This window comes from Anopheles aquasalis, chromosome 2, assembly GCF_943734665.1.
Source record: "Anopheles aquasalis chromosome 2, idAnoAquaMG_Q_19, whole genome shotgun sequence".
NCBI lineage: Eukaryota > Metazoa > Arthropoda > Insecta > Diptera > Culicidae > Anopheles > Anopheles aquasalis.
This window is the reverse complement of record NC_064877.1, coordinates 22,635,001-22,647,500: the sequence shown is the minus strand read 5'-3', so window position 1 is coordinate 22,647,500 and position 12,500 is coordinate 22,635,001. Positions and strand designations below refer to the sequence as shown.

The following is a 12,500-nucleotide window of genomic DNA, read 5'->3' as shown; positions in this document are numbered from 1 at the left end:
CCCGCACCATCCCCCCGACTCCTGTCTGGCCGTACGCTTCGACGAAACTCAAGTGAACTGAGGCAAACTGTCGTTTGGCACACTGCTTGGGGTATTTTTTTTTTCGGGCTGGACCGGCATTTCCATTTTGTTTTTATTATACTATCCTTCGGGATGTCTTTGTTGTTTATGCCACCGAGCCCAACGGTGGCAGTGGTGGTGAAGTTGTTGTATTCCCTTTTCCCTTCCTTATAGGGAGGTTAATTTAAAAGTTTTTCCTAGAAACAGCTTGTCTGTCTTTCAAGATGGAACCGTTGGTGTTACCATTTAGTTCTGCTTGAAGTGCGGTTACAATGTGGAATGCCCTTTATTTGATTGTGATTTGCGTTGGTACCGAGCTGGCATAACGGGATATCGAGTGATAAACATCCAGTGCCATGAGAGATGCTCTGTTAGAATGGAATTTCATCATTCAATCTGGATTACATAAACTAAAATATCCGTTTGCTGCCAAAATTATGGCCTGTCTAAACGATTGTAACCATTTTATTAATTTCTTCATTAAAATTAAACGAGTATTCGAGAACCCTTAACGATTGTCACCCAGTCCAGACGGTTCAAATGGGAACAGGAACCGCAACGGAAGAACCGATATCGATGCCGACACTTAGGCTCAACGAAGTGAAGCTCAGTTATCGTTGCAGCTCAGCCAACGCTCGATGCTGAACGGTGGTATAGCCAGTGGTTTTAATGCCAGTGCAGATTGCGGTGATGGTCGATAACTTATGGACATTAAATCGGATCAGCGAGCGGAGGAACCACGAGATGGCGTAATCGATGGGTGGTGGTGGTGGCGGTGGTGTGTCCCACCAGAGCTTAGCACGCAATCGTGCGAATCTAAGATAGATATATTGAAGATTCGGAAGCTGGCTGGACACGCGTTCGTCCGGTTGGTCAGTTGTGGTGACCGGTTGGCACTCGGCCAGCCGATACTCGAGACGAGCAGGTCATTCCTTGGAGAAGTGTTATCGTTCTACGAGCTGGTCCGGTGACATGATGAAGAATTAAGGAGCCACACAAAGGCTTATGGCTTTTAATATAGGGGACACCGGTGCGAAACTGATTGCGTTTGAGAAATATAGAACCTGGCGTCCGGCACTGGAAGCGAGAAGTCGAGTTTTAAATCAAGTGACGTAGTAGCAGACTGAGCGAAGCATTTAATAATCTCACTTGATCCTTAATAGATGCGCAAACAGTTCTCAAGAAAGGACGATCTTACGAGGCGATCGATATTTGGACCGTATCTATTCATAACCACACTTAACGTCGCGTATTCTATATTTCTCAACGCAATGAGCCTGTCAGTGACGTCTAGAAGGCTTTTTTGCCTAAAACTCAAATGATAAGTACGCGAGATGAGGATTATTGCCGTGCTGGTGTACCATATTACCATTTCATTGGTTGCTTTGCCCTTTTTGACCCAGCAGACACTCCAGAGTACGGTCATAGCCCGGTGACAAGGGTTCCACGATGTCAGAATCAATCTGAAAGCACCGCTCTGAGCACCAAACCATTATGCTGCCATCGATTGGGAATGCATCCGTGATGGGAGTATGCAACCCTCCGGTATGTTCTGCGCCTCTCGTTCTCCTCTTCTCTCCCCCTCTTCCTGTTGGATCAAAACCTAGTGCAGCGTACGGCAAGCAGGCAGGCAGGCAGCGCAGCGCAGCCACCTGCGCCGTGACGTCGGTGGCCAATCGTAAATCCAATTACATTAAGATCCCTATTTACATACCCGTTATGGGTCGCCGTAGAGGTCAGGGCACACATCTTGAAGTAATTTTCCTTCTCTGCTTTAAATTACTTTCGCCCGGCTGGTTGCGTCCGGGCTGCCGGGCGCTAGCTCACGCTCACTGCCAAGGAGCGGTAGCGAGAGATCCCCTTGAGAGAGCCATCGCCATCAAAAGACCGCCAACCAGCCAGCCAACCAACATCGAGGCAATGATGCTGGCAGGCGAACACGGGGATCAGGGAACAGGAGAGGCTCACACTCGACCTCCTTTCATCCGGCGATTATTGGCACTGCAGCAGCAACGGCACGCGGGTGGACAACAACCTCGTGGATCCACCACCACCACCACCACCAGCACCAACCAACTCCCATGTTGTGACCTCCTTCATAACAAGCCCCGGTGGGCCCCTGAGGCAGCTCCAGGGGGGTGGAGCTGGCCGTTAACAAAGACTCCATGCTTCACGAAGGATGCTGTTTACTGCTCCGTGTGTCCGGGTGTGCTGTGTTGTGTGTATGTGTCCTTCCATAAACATTGCTGCCATAATAACGGCACATCCTTGTCATGCCTCTCGACGCTCGGATGGGAGGACACGGTGCCGGTGCTGTGCATGTCGCTGCACCAGGAATGCACCAGAAACAAGCATCATAAGCATTTTTTCGCTCATTGCCCTCGAGCGGCACCAAGCGAGCCCGTTTCGCTGGGATGTCTTCATATTGTGTTGCCTCATCCGCCATCGCTCCGTAATCACTGGAGCACCCTCGTCTCGCGTGTGTGCGCTTGCGGGAAGCGACATATTTCTTGTCGTCGGCGTCGTGGAAAACCGTATTAAGTCGATCCCGTCGATCTGTGGCAAAGGCAGAGGGAGCTTATTATTCCGCGTTGCTTCTCGGCGCTACTTGGCAACACACATGCACATGACACACAGAAATACCGTCCGGGGGGATAACATTTCTAAGCTGTGCAAACATCGTCGCGAATCGTCCCCTAGCGTGTTGTGCAGCGATAGTCAATCGAGGGCGAAAACGTAACACTCCGTTCGCTCCGCTGGCATTCGCTGGCCGCAAGCTCAACTCAAAAACCACCGAGTGCTGCGATTCATTCTGTCGTCACGGTTTTGGGGTACGGAACGGAAAATGGAACGATCATCAACGGCTTGATGAGGAGGCAAGTGGTGGCGCCACGGATGAAAAGGGGGCCTATTTTCATCTCGTCCGTCGAACAATTAACAAACAATTCCATTTTACTTGGCGAGCTTGTAGCTCGCGTCGTCTACTGAACGGGGGATGAAGCAGCGTGTGTGCTTTCTCATCTTCTTCATAGTGCGCTTCATGTTATCCATGTGTTTGTGTGTGCGATCTTCTCTAATCCTTATGGGTGTCCTTGGATGCATGCTGCTGGTGTAATCCTTGTGCGAGTTCCGTGAGGGATGCATCTTCATGGTACAGTATGGAAGGAAGGTGTTGTTGTTGTTGTTGTGTTGATGTTGTTGTCATCAATAAGCTACTCTCAATTTAATTTTGATTAAAATGACTGTGATGGCTCCTGGTAGCGAGCAACTCATCAGTCGCACGAATAGCTGGGAGTCAGAGCCAGTTCATTAGATGAAGTGCATCGTATCTCGAGGATACCGGTAAACATGCTTCTTGTACTTGCAATCCATTATGCATTTTATGAGAGTGATTTAGTGGATATTTCTGTTGCTTGAAGTGTTATTTGAAGTGTTCATATGATCCCTCATGGCTATATAACTTCAAACAGGTTCGTTCCTGAGAGTTTCATTATTTTTTACGCGTCAGTTTGTTTTCACAACACTTCGTGGTTCGCTCTCAACGCGAGGGCTTTGCATGCATTTTTAATTGCGATCAAATTACACACCTATTGCATTCGATCCACACTTGTATGCCACACCTCTCTCTCTCTCTCTCTCTCGCTTTACGTGAAATCATAGAGCAAAATACTTTTCGAATTTCCCATTCGAGTACCCTTAAACCAGGTTATTGAAATCGACAATGGCGCGAACACTCGGTACCCGTGCCCGTGCCCGTGGTGTGCCATAACGGGGAAAAGTGCATCTCATGTCATGTTGGTATGGTGGATGGTCCTGCATCAGATAGTGAATGGTCGGGTATGCCAACTACAAAGTGCTGCTACCACTGCACAACAACATCCTGGTAGCGAGCCTGGTGCACACGGTGCGGGGTTATGAATAAACAACCAGTCCCGGTACCCGGAAAGGTAATCATCCAGCCAACCAGCCAGCCATCCAGCCAGCCATCCAACCAGCCACTCAAGCTGCTGGCTGACGTGGTGGAGGGTGTAACGGATCACTTTCTACTGTGAAATCGAAACACAAATTGGAAACCGATAGGCCCGCTTGGCCCGCTTGGCCCGCATGGTCCTCGTCGCAATCAGACACGCGATCCTCCGTTGGAAAGTGGAAGAGTAAACGCAAAGCAAACAGGCAAAGGGCATGCAAATGCTTTCAAAAATAAATTGAACTGATTTTTGGAGAGCTGCTGCGTTTGGTTGTTGGTCGATGATTGGGTAATATGTTGCAAAGCACCGTCACTTGGGAAAGGGATCGCTACGCGGCACTGGCACCGGCACTGAATGTGCTGCCAAATAGCAATGAATATGCAAAACGGAATGTAAGGTTCTCGCATGACTTAACAAAAATCACAACCGTGTGCTCTCCACGTGGGCTTTGGGCCGATGGGCTGTAGGCATCGCTGGAAAGGTGATTTGCACCTCCATGGCCACCATCGCCAAGAGAAAAGAGAAGAAAAATAATGAAGGGACACATGGGCCGATGGGCTCGACCGGTAAAAATGATATCCTCATCTGGGCAAAGCCTCGACGCGCGCGCGCCTCGTGTTAGGGTGCTTTCGCGTGAACGACTTCATTAAAAACCGTCCTTGGCTAGCGCAAAACAAAAAGAAAAAGAAGCGAAAAAAAAACCATAATAAGAGGAAACACCAAAGCGATAAACGTTGGCGTAATGCCGAATCTAAACCGCAGAGCCGAATGGATCCCAAAGTGGGGATCCGGTACTTCGGTGGGACCGAAAATGGAATGTCATAGCCATAGCACGGGAAAAAAGCGAAACGGAAAGGAAAAACTAAAGATGAGGCATCCGGCCCGACCGAGTGACAGTGGGTGGTGGGCGCTGGCAGTGAATTTGTTTATTAGCTAAGTGAGGATGAGGATGCTGACGAACCGTGGCGTCCGTCGGTTGCTGTGGCTGTGTGTAACGGTCCTCGAACATAAACGGAGAAAGAAGAAGGTGAAAAAAGTACTGGGAAATATGGAAAAATGGAAAAAATGAATAAATATATTTAATAAGTGTGGTGAGTGTCGAGGGAAAACGTGGTACACACCCTGCGGGAGCAGTTAAAAGTGGGAAATTATTTGTGAAGCTCAGCCAGCCAGCCTGGTGGTGGAAAATTAGGTGCGCTAATTGGGTTGCGTGAAGCTAGATTCCGGGACCGCCGGTACGGACACGTACACCTGAGTCCCTATGCGACTTACATTACGTGGATGTTGTAGCAATCATTTGGTTTAGGTTATTACGGGCAATTGAATTTGATACAAAATTCATTTTTGGCGTTAGATAAATATGTTTAAGTTGATAAGCGAATCATAAAATGGTTAAGCAAATGAAAATATGTTTTAGGAAAATGAACCAAACCAGCTGTCAGTATGTAAGATTGAATATAAAATTAATTTTCAAGGAGAATTTTTAATAACATGTTGGTTGTAATTGAAAAAAAATCTTATTGAGGAACGTGTTCAAAATAACAATGTTACTTTTTCATTGTTTTTTATTCACAAATTTATTTTATCCTGCACATGAAAAATAAATACATTTTCGTTCTAGCTGATTTCCGACTACATAAACAATATTTAAACTTCAAACTCTAAACTGCTCACTGTACCTCATCCTAATGAAGGATCCTTCTTGCTTCATCAAACGCACCACCCAAACCATTCCAACTTTCACCATATGGGCCACGGTTCATTTGAATGTACGTCGTCGTCGTCGTCGTCGTCGTTCGCTTGCGTCGAGTCAATTGTCTTCGGACTCCACTCTCGCAACCATCTTTTGATCGGTTTTGTTTCCCGCCTGTACGCACGTCCCTGGCGTCCCCTGGCACAAGACGGTACCGGGTAAGGAGACCCCGGGGAGAACGGGTCCAATTTTCCGGATGATATCATCAAGCCGTATCCTTCTTCAGTCTGCGTCCGTACTGTCCATCGAGATGATCGTTGCCTTGCCCTCATCATCCTACACGTAGACGCCATCTGCATGTCTTTAAGAATGTCTGCTGCTGCTTCGTCCTGGTTCGAGTGCTGGTGGAGCGTTTGCAGGAGGTGATAAATAGGAAAAAGGTAAACCGTGGCGGCATATGCTGCTGCTTTAATGCACTATATTTGTTGGTGTGTTTGTGTTGGTCCACTATCCTTCCCCATAATCATCACCATCCTCACTCCAGCGCATCACAAGACTATAGAGCCGCTCCGAACGGTGCGTGGACTCGTCGCTGTATTCGTAGCTCGAGCTCGAGTTCTAACGCTGCAAAAGGATAATCCACGGCACGGTGATTTGCACGTTGCTGGAAAGGAAATGGAAACAAGGGGAGAGAAGAGAACGCGGGTGATGTTTTCTTTTCTTTCTGTTAGTTTTCTCTCCCGCTGCAAACCGGGTCGCCGGATTGTTGGTGAACCAAGTCCGTCCGTCAGGTGCTTGGGGTTGGTCACCATGGTCTGCAGGGCCTCGGGGTTCTGGTTCGCATCATCAACATCGTGGTCTAGAGTCACCGCGATAGCCACGGCCACGTTCGCTACTCTCACTCAGAAGCCTCCAACCGTATCCGCTTTGCTGTCCATTCAAAAGCACCACACCAGCGTGTCTGTGTGCGAGTGTGTGTCTGCACAGGAAGTGAAGGACAGTGTCACGAGCAGGCGGTACTTAGCGGTCTCGCTGGCTGGCTGGCTGGCTGGCTGGCTGGAGCCTGGATTGAGGCAACATTTTCATTACACCTGGCCCTGTTGGGTTGATAAGCGCTTTTGTTGCGAATGTGCAAAGCATTTACCTTGCATACAGATGCATGCACGTTACAAAGAGCGATAGCATTTCGTCTAGATAGATAAATCTTCTAAACCGTACCTACAAGCGTACTGCAACGGTGATGGCCAGCGTGAAAACATGTTTTGAAGTGCCTGGCTTGCCTGTTAATGTAAAATGTATCAGCTCGAGATGGAAAACACCGATGACGACGGCGACGACGACGAAGAAGCATTTCACTTTGCCAGAGAAAGTACGCCAAATGAATGTAACTTTGTTGTTGCCAGCGCCAGAGAGCAGCTACAGAGACATCGATTCTCATCTCGGTGCCCTGCCTCCAACACGAGTGGAGTTGAAGGTAGCAACTGGCAGCGGTTCAGATTTGCGACCTTTCCCGGTACACGCCGTGCGCGGTGTCACTTTCTTTGATTTGATTGCATTCATACTTCGTTCTGCTTTATTCATGGACGCACGATTCCTTGCAAATCGTGAGCTGACAGATAGCGGGAGATGCGGTGGAGTAGGTTGAGTATCCGGCAGTCAGATGGGGGTGCTTGATGCGAGCGCAGTAGTAGCGCAGTAGTAACGCCTCACCATTAGCCCTTCCTGGCACACGCTCTTGCATGTGCTGCAGCATGTGGCTCATGAGTGTAGGTTGTAAAAGTTTTACGACGACGGCGACGACGACGACGAAGGAACAAAACGAGCAGCAAAAGGAACGGCCTGGAGGAGAACCGAAAGCCCGGCCACCAGCAGTACGAGTGCTCTGTCCCGAAAACGGGAGCTACTGGCGTACGGGCAAAGTTTCGCCATTTTCCCACGGTTTTCCATGTCCTCTTCCTCGAGAGGGTCCCCCATCCCACCGAAGGTACTAGGCAGTGTTTCCCGGTTCTAACCATCGTACATCTTGGGCCCGGATTCCACACCGATCAAACCATCAGACCCGGCGCGGACCCCGTGGAGAGCGTGTGCCGGTGGCTACAGTGTGAGTATTGTAATTAGAAGCATTTAACTTTCGCGGAACGCAGCTGCCACTAATGTCGGTAGTTGGGTTTTTGCTACTTCCCGGGCCATTTCTTCGTCCAGGAGATGATTCCGTGCCGCGATCGCGAGCTCTGGCGGTTTACCGCAAGTGTGAGGCAGCGGTCAGGTTCCCTTTTTTTGGATCCTAAAAAGTATTTCTCAAGAAACTGTTAGGTTTAAGTGAAACTGAGCCTTCTCACAGCTCGGTGGCGTTTGTTTTATCGGTCTCACAGCACCACCATCGCTAGCATATGTTTTATGCTTTCCGCAAACGCAAAGTTCATCCACTGTAGCGCGGCGGGGAGAGGCTATGCAACTCGCCTACACTTGGTCCGCGGTACGTAGCGTGCCAATTGCTTCCACTGCACCTGATACCGCTGGTCTGCCCACCCTAGGGCACCGTTCTTTTTGCCGCACTGTTCTGCCCAACGTGCACCTAAAAACAGCAAATGGTGCTGCTCGCTCGGTGTTCAACTTTTCGTGGTGCGGTTACGTCGGTGCCTCGCCAGCAAAATGCTCAAGCGCTGGTCGGAGCTAAAACTGAATTAGTACCTGATTAGGGGTGTGCGATAACGGGTGCTAACAGCAGCAGGAGTAGCAACTCGCTGATGTTGATGTTGGCGGCTCATTAACCACCGAAACCGAGTGCGATACGGTGCGATACGTGACGAAGCCGTGATGTGTGTATCGAACAATCGAATCTCCCCTTTCGGCATCTTTTACTAATGAACACCTTCCAGCGAAACGGGTGCTAACCTAATTATTGCTGCTCGCTCGCGTTGTTTTCGATGTGCGGGAACCAGAAAGGCCCTTTTCTCGACACCCTCAACTAGCGTTCGTGACCTGGCAGCACACCAGCTGAAGAGCTGTCCTGGGTACAGCACAAGCACAGGTGCTGATGGATAGAGAGTGTTTGGTTCTATCTTGAGCTATGAGTTTCTTGGCGCTATGAGTTTTACAGAAGCAACTATCTCATACAAGGAGCGCATTTCTGCAAAAGATATTTTCTTCAACAACTGCAACAATAACGCCAGCAGAGCATTTGTCGTTTTGCAAACTCTTTTAGTGAGGGAATAACCGGATAATGGCATGCCGCACACGTTTCTTATTTCAATTCCGGATGATCCATGGGGTCTTTCGCACCTTATCTGGATCGGGAACCGCGATTCGGAACGGCGGGCGAGTTGGCTGCGTGCCCTTTGCGTCAATATGCTAGCCCTCGTTTCAGTCTCTCCGCGATGCTCCTGCTCCTGGTGCTGCTGCAGCTGTATGCTCTTCCAGAGTCCCGGGCCACGGCATTCGGGCCGCGCTTCCATCGAATCCCGGTCCTGCCGAAAGCCAAAAAGGCGAAGAAACTCGACGGGCCACTCACGGGAGCACGCGAGCAGCAGCAGCAGCGAAAAGGAGATGCCAACCCCTGGTTCCCGGGTGAGTAGACAAGTCAATAACGTACCAACCGACCACCGAGGAACCCGAGAGAGAGAGAGACAGTTCGAGCGAACGTTCTCTCCTCAGACACCTGCGTTAGCGAGCGTTCTACTTAGTACACGAGCCTTGTCCCCACATGTAACGCAGCATAACCCTAGTGGTTCTAGGCACCTCGCTAGTGAGCACGACGACGTGACTCTAACCCGACCTCCCGGAGGAGAAACGGTGAGCGAGCAAACGAGCGAGAGTGAGTGACACTCGGAAGCGATAACAACAACACGAGAACCTGGCACCAGCATCTCGGTACACTATGGGACCGAATACTCTCGCGCTCTCTCGCACGCCAGCCAGCTCGTCCACCAGCTTTGCGTTCGCTATCCGCTCGTCGTGGTTCGAGAAGATTTTCCTTCGGTTGCTGGGAGGTGGGGGGGGGGGGGGGTGATGGTGCTGCTTCTGGTAGTGAGAAGGCACCACCAAACGCTATCGTGCTTGCGCGTATCGCCTGCTCATCAGTCTCGCCGTTTGATGCGCCGATCGTGGACGTGTTGGAATCTCGTCGTCTCGTTCCTCGGGTTGTTGCGACGCTAGTATCGTTCACCAACTCGTGGTGGCCACTGCACGCTGGTGCTCGTTGCTGCTCGTTGCAGCTGCTGCTGCTGGTACGACGGTACGCGCTACAGTGCGTGGCCTACTAGAACGCGCGCGCGACCTCCTTCTCTGAGTGTATCCAGGTGGCTGTGGGAGTGTGTGGCTGTCTGCAGAACCATCCAAGTTGACCGTGAAACCGGGAACCCCGTCGGAACCGTCGGATAAAGTGTGAAGTTCATCGCAATCTCATCCCAAGGACATCGGCCTGAGGCCCAGGACAGCAGGAGAAGAAGCAGGACCAGTAGCTCTGTAGCAGCCTGCACATCCATTCATCCATCCATCCAGCTGTTGCCGAGGGAGGGGGCTGTCAAGGAAGATTATTGCTCTCCATCACCAACGCGGTGGCTGGTTGCGAATGGACGAGGATTTCCAAAAGTGATTTGTCGAGCCGCGTGCGCGCCTCATAAAACATAAACCAAGGACCGATAACCGACCAAGTGCACCTAGATCTCGTCTAGGTGTGTGCTTGTGTGTGCTTGTAGTTGGTGTGTCCTGGGTCTCTTCGACTAGCATTAGCGATGGAACGAGCGTCCGCTGACAACCGTAATGCTGGTTGATGGCCTAAGCTCCAACGCAGTGTCCGTGTCCCTATTTCTGTGAGCGTGTATGTGTGGTCTGCATGAGGATTAATGCGCGAAGCAGTGAATCCTTTACACTTATCCGACCAGTGATTGCTTAGGCGTGCGAGAAGCTAAACTATTCACCGACCACCAACATCTCAGCATCTTACGGGACGCCTTGTCCGGAACTCCGGTGCTCTCCGCTTTGTCCGGTTGTTTCCTCTTTCTTCCGTTCCTTGGTACTCCTTGGTGACGTCGAACCGGGGTGATGGGCTCGTGGCGAGCGTGCGTTACGATGGGGACCCCATACCCACCGGCCACTTTCCAGTGGGCTCGTGTTCGTGCTTCCACTCCCTACCCCCGCAGACCATGCAGTGGGATGCAGTGAAAAGTAAAAATAACGCTGCCGTGGCGGAAAATGTCAGCCTCGTCCACCGTGCGACAACGACGACGACTACGGCGACAACGAGTCCTTCAGATGTCCGAACGGCACCGTCTTTGCGTCGTCTTTGGGTCGCACTAGAGCGTTCCGTGCGTCTCCTTGCTAGCTTGAGGTTCTGTGTGTGCGAGAGTGTGTGATTGGTGGGTGTTTTTTTGGTGGAAACTAAGGTAGTGACTGCGGCATCTCCCTCGCTTTACTCACGTCGCCGTGTTTCTCTATCTCTTCCCCTCTCTCTCTCTCTCTCTCTCTCTCTCTCTGTCTCTCTCTCTGTTCCTCTCTTTCTGTCTTACTACGCATATCGCGACGCCATTGTTGATCGAGCTTAGTGATTGTGGCGCTTGTGGCTAGTGGTTTCGTGTTGGCGTTCTTTGGCGTGTGTCGCGACACACCAAATCGTCGTCTTGTGCGTACAAAAGTTGCCGAACGGGGCCTATAGTGGCTGAGCACATGTGTGTACAAGTGTCTGTTTGTGCGTGTACGTGGGAGTGTGTTTGATGAAGGAAGTCAATTGGTTGTTTTGAGCCGTAGCACCGTAGGAGTTTGGTGAATTGCTGATTTTCGACGATAATTGATAGTATGGTGAAGGCGCAGGAAGCAGAAGGATAGGTGGATTGGTGGTGAATCAGAGGTGGTGGTGTAGTTCCCGGGTTCTCCGGTGTATGTGTGCAGGCACCTCAGGCCTCACCGAATACCAGACCGTGACCAAACGACCTACATTACATCCTTTCGGTCAACCGGCTACACGCTGCAATGGAGACGGTTAGTATCCTTGTCGTTTTGACCTTCAGTGCTGCAAATGGACCTAAGCACACATACACATGAACACACACATACACACTCGATGGCTGTGCTTTGCAGCATCTGAACATAATCTACGACCATTATCGGGCACCATTAATAGTGCTCTGGGTTATATTGAAATCCCTTACGCCAGCAATGGATGGCAATGGAGCTGGTTCGGTGTGAGAGTCGATATGGAGCAGCACACTCCCGGGAAAACCAGCCTTCACCCTCCCACTGACCTCTCACGGTCAAGTTAGAACCACCGTAGGGACGATCGAGGGTGACAGCTGGACTCGGTTTGAATATTGAATGCCACAGATGTCGATAAGCATGAGCGGCGAGCGAGCGCTGGAACTCGTGTCGCTTTCTTGCTTCCGCTTTTCTTCACCACCGACACTTTCTGTTGTTGAACACTCGGTTTAACAAGTGAGCATAAACATAAATCATCGAGGACGACTTCGGGCAGTCGGATTAGAAGGTTCTAGATCGAAGCTCGTAAAATGCTTTCCGGTACATTTTACACAAGACCCAACGCATGCAACAAGTGTTACAGATGGTATTTAATGTTTTATTTGTGAATTCAATCAGTGGAGGGAACACGCAGTTGGATATACTGTCAATCGGTTTCGGAAGGATAATCAGAGCATTGCATAACGGTCCTATAAATAACCCCTTTCGTGGACTTAATCGCGTCGTCCACCGTAGTGCCGTCTTTTGAAGGATTCTTTAATGAATTATTTCCATTTCGCTACTACGCCATGACTGCCGTAGCATTGGGG

General features: G+C 50.3%; 1 protein-coding gene across 5 annotated transcripts in view; it reads left to right on the top strand.

The window, feature by feature from the left end:
• Positions 1-9,816: 9,816 nt before the first annotated feature.
• Positions 9,817-12,500, top strand: part of LOC126581584 (octopamine receptor beta-2R-like) — a 79,461-nt gene continuing 76,777 nt past the window's right edge. For 2 of the 5 annotated variants that reach the window (XM_050245336.1, XM_050245335.1), the window contains exon 1: positions 9,823-11,697. The gene's annotated coding sequence lies outside the window, so the exon portion shown is untranslated. Of the gene's footprint in view, positions 11,698-12,500 lie in introns of all 5 variants that reach the window. The other 3 variants (XM_050245338.1, XM_050245339.1, XM_050245337.1) reach the window with 3 other exon arrangements.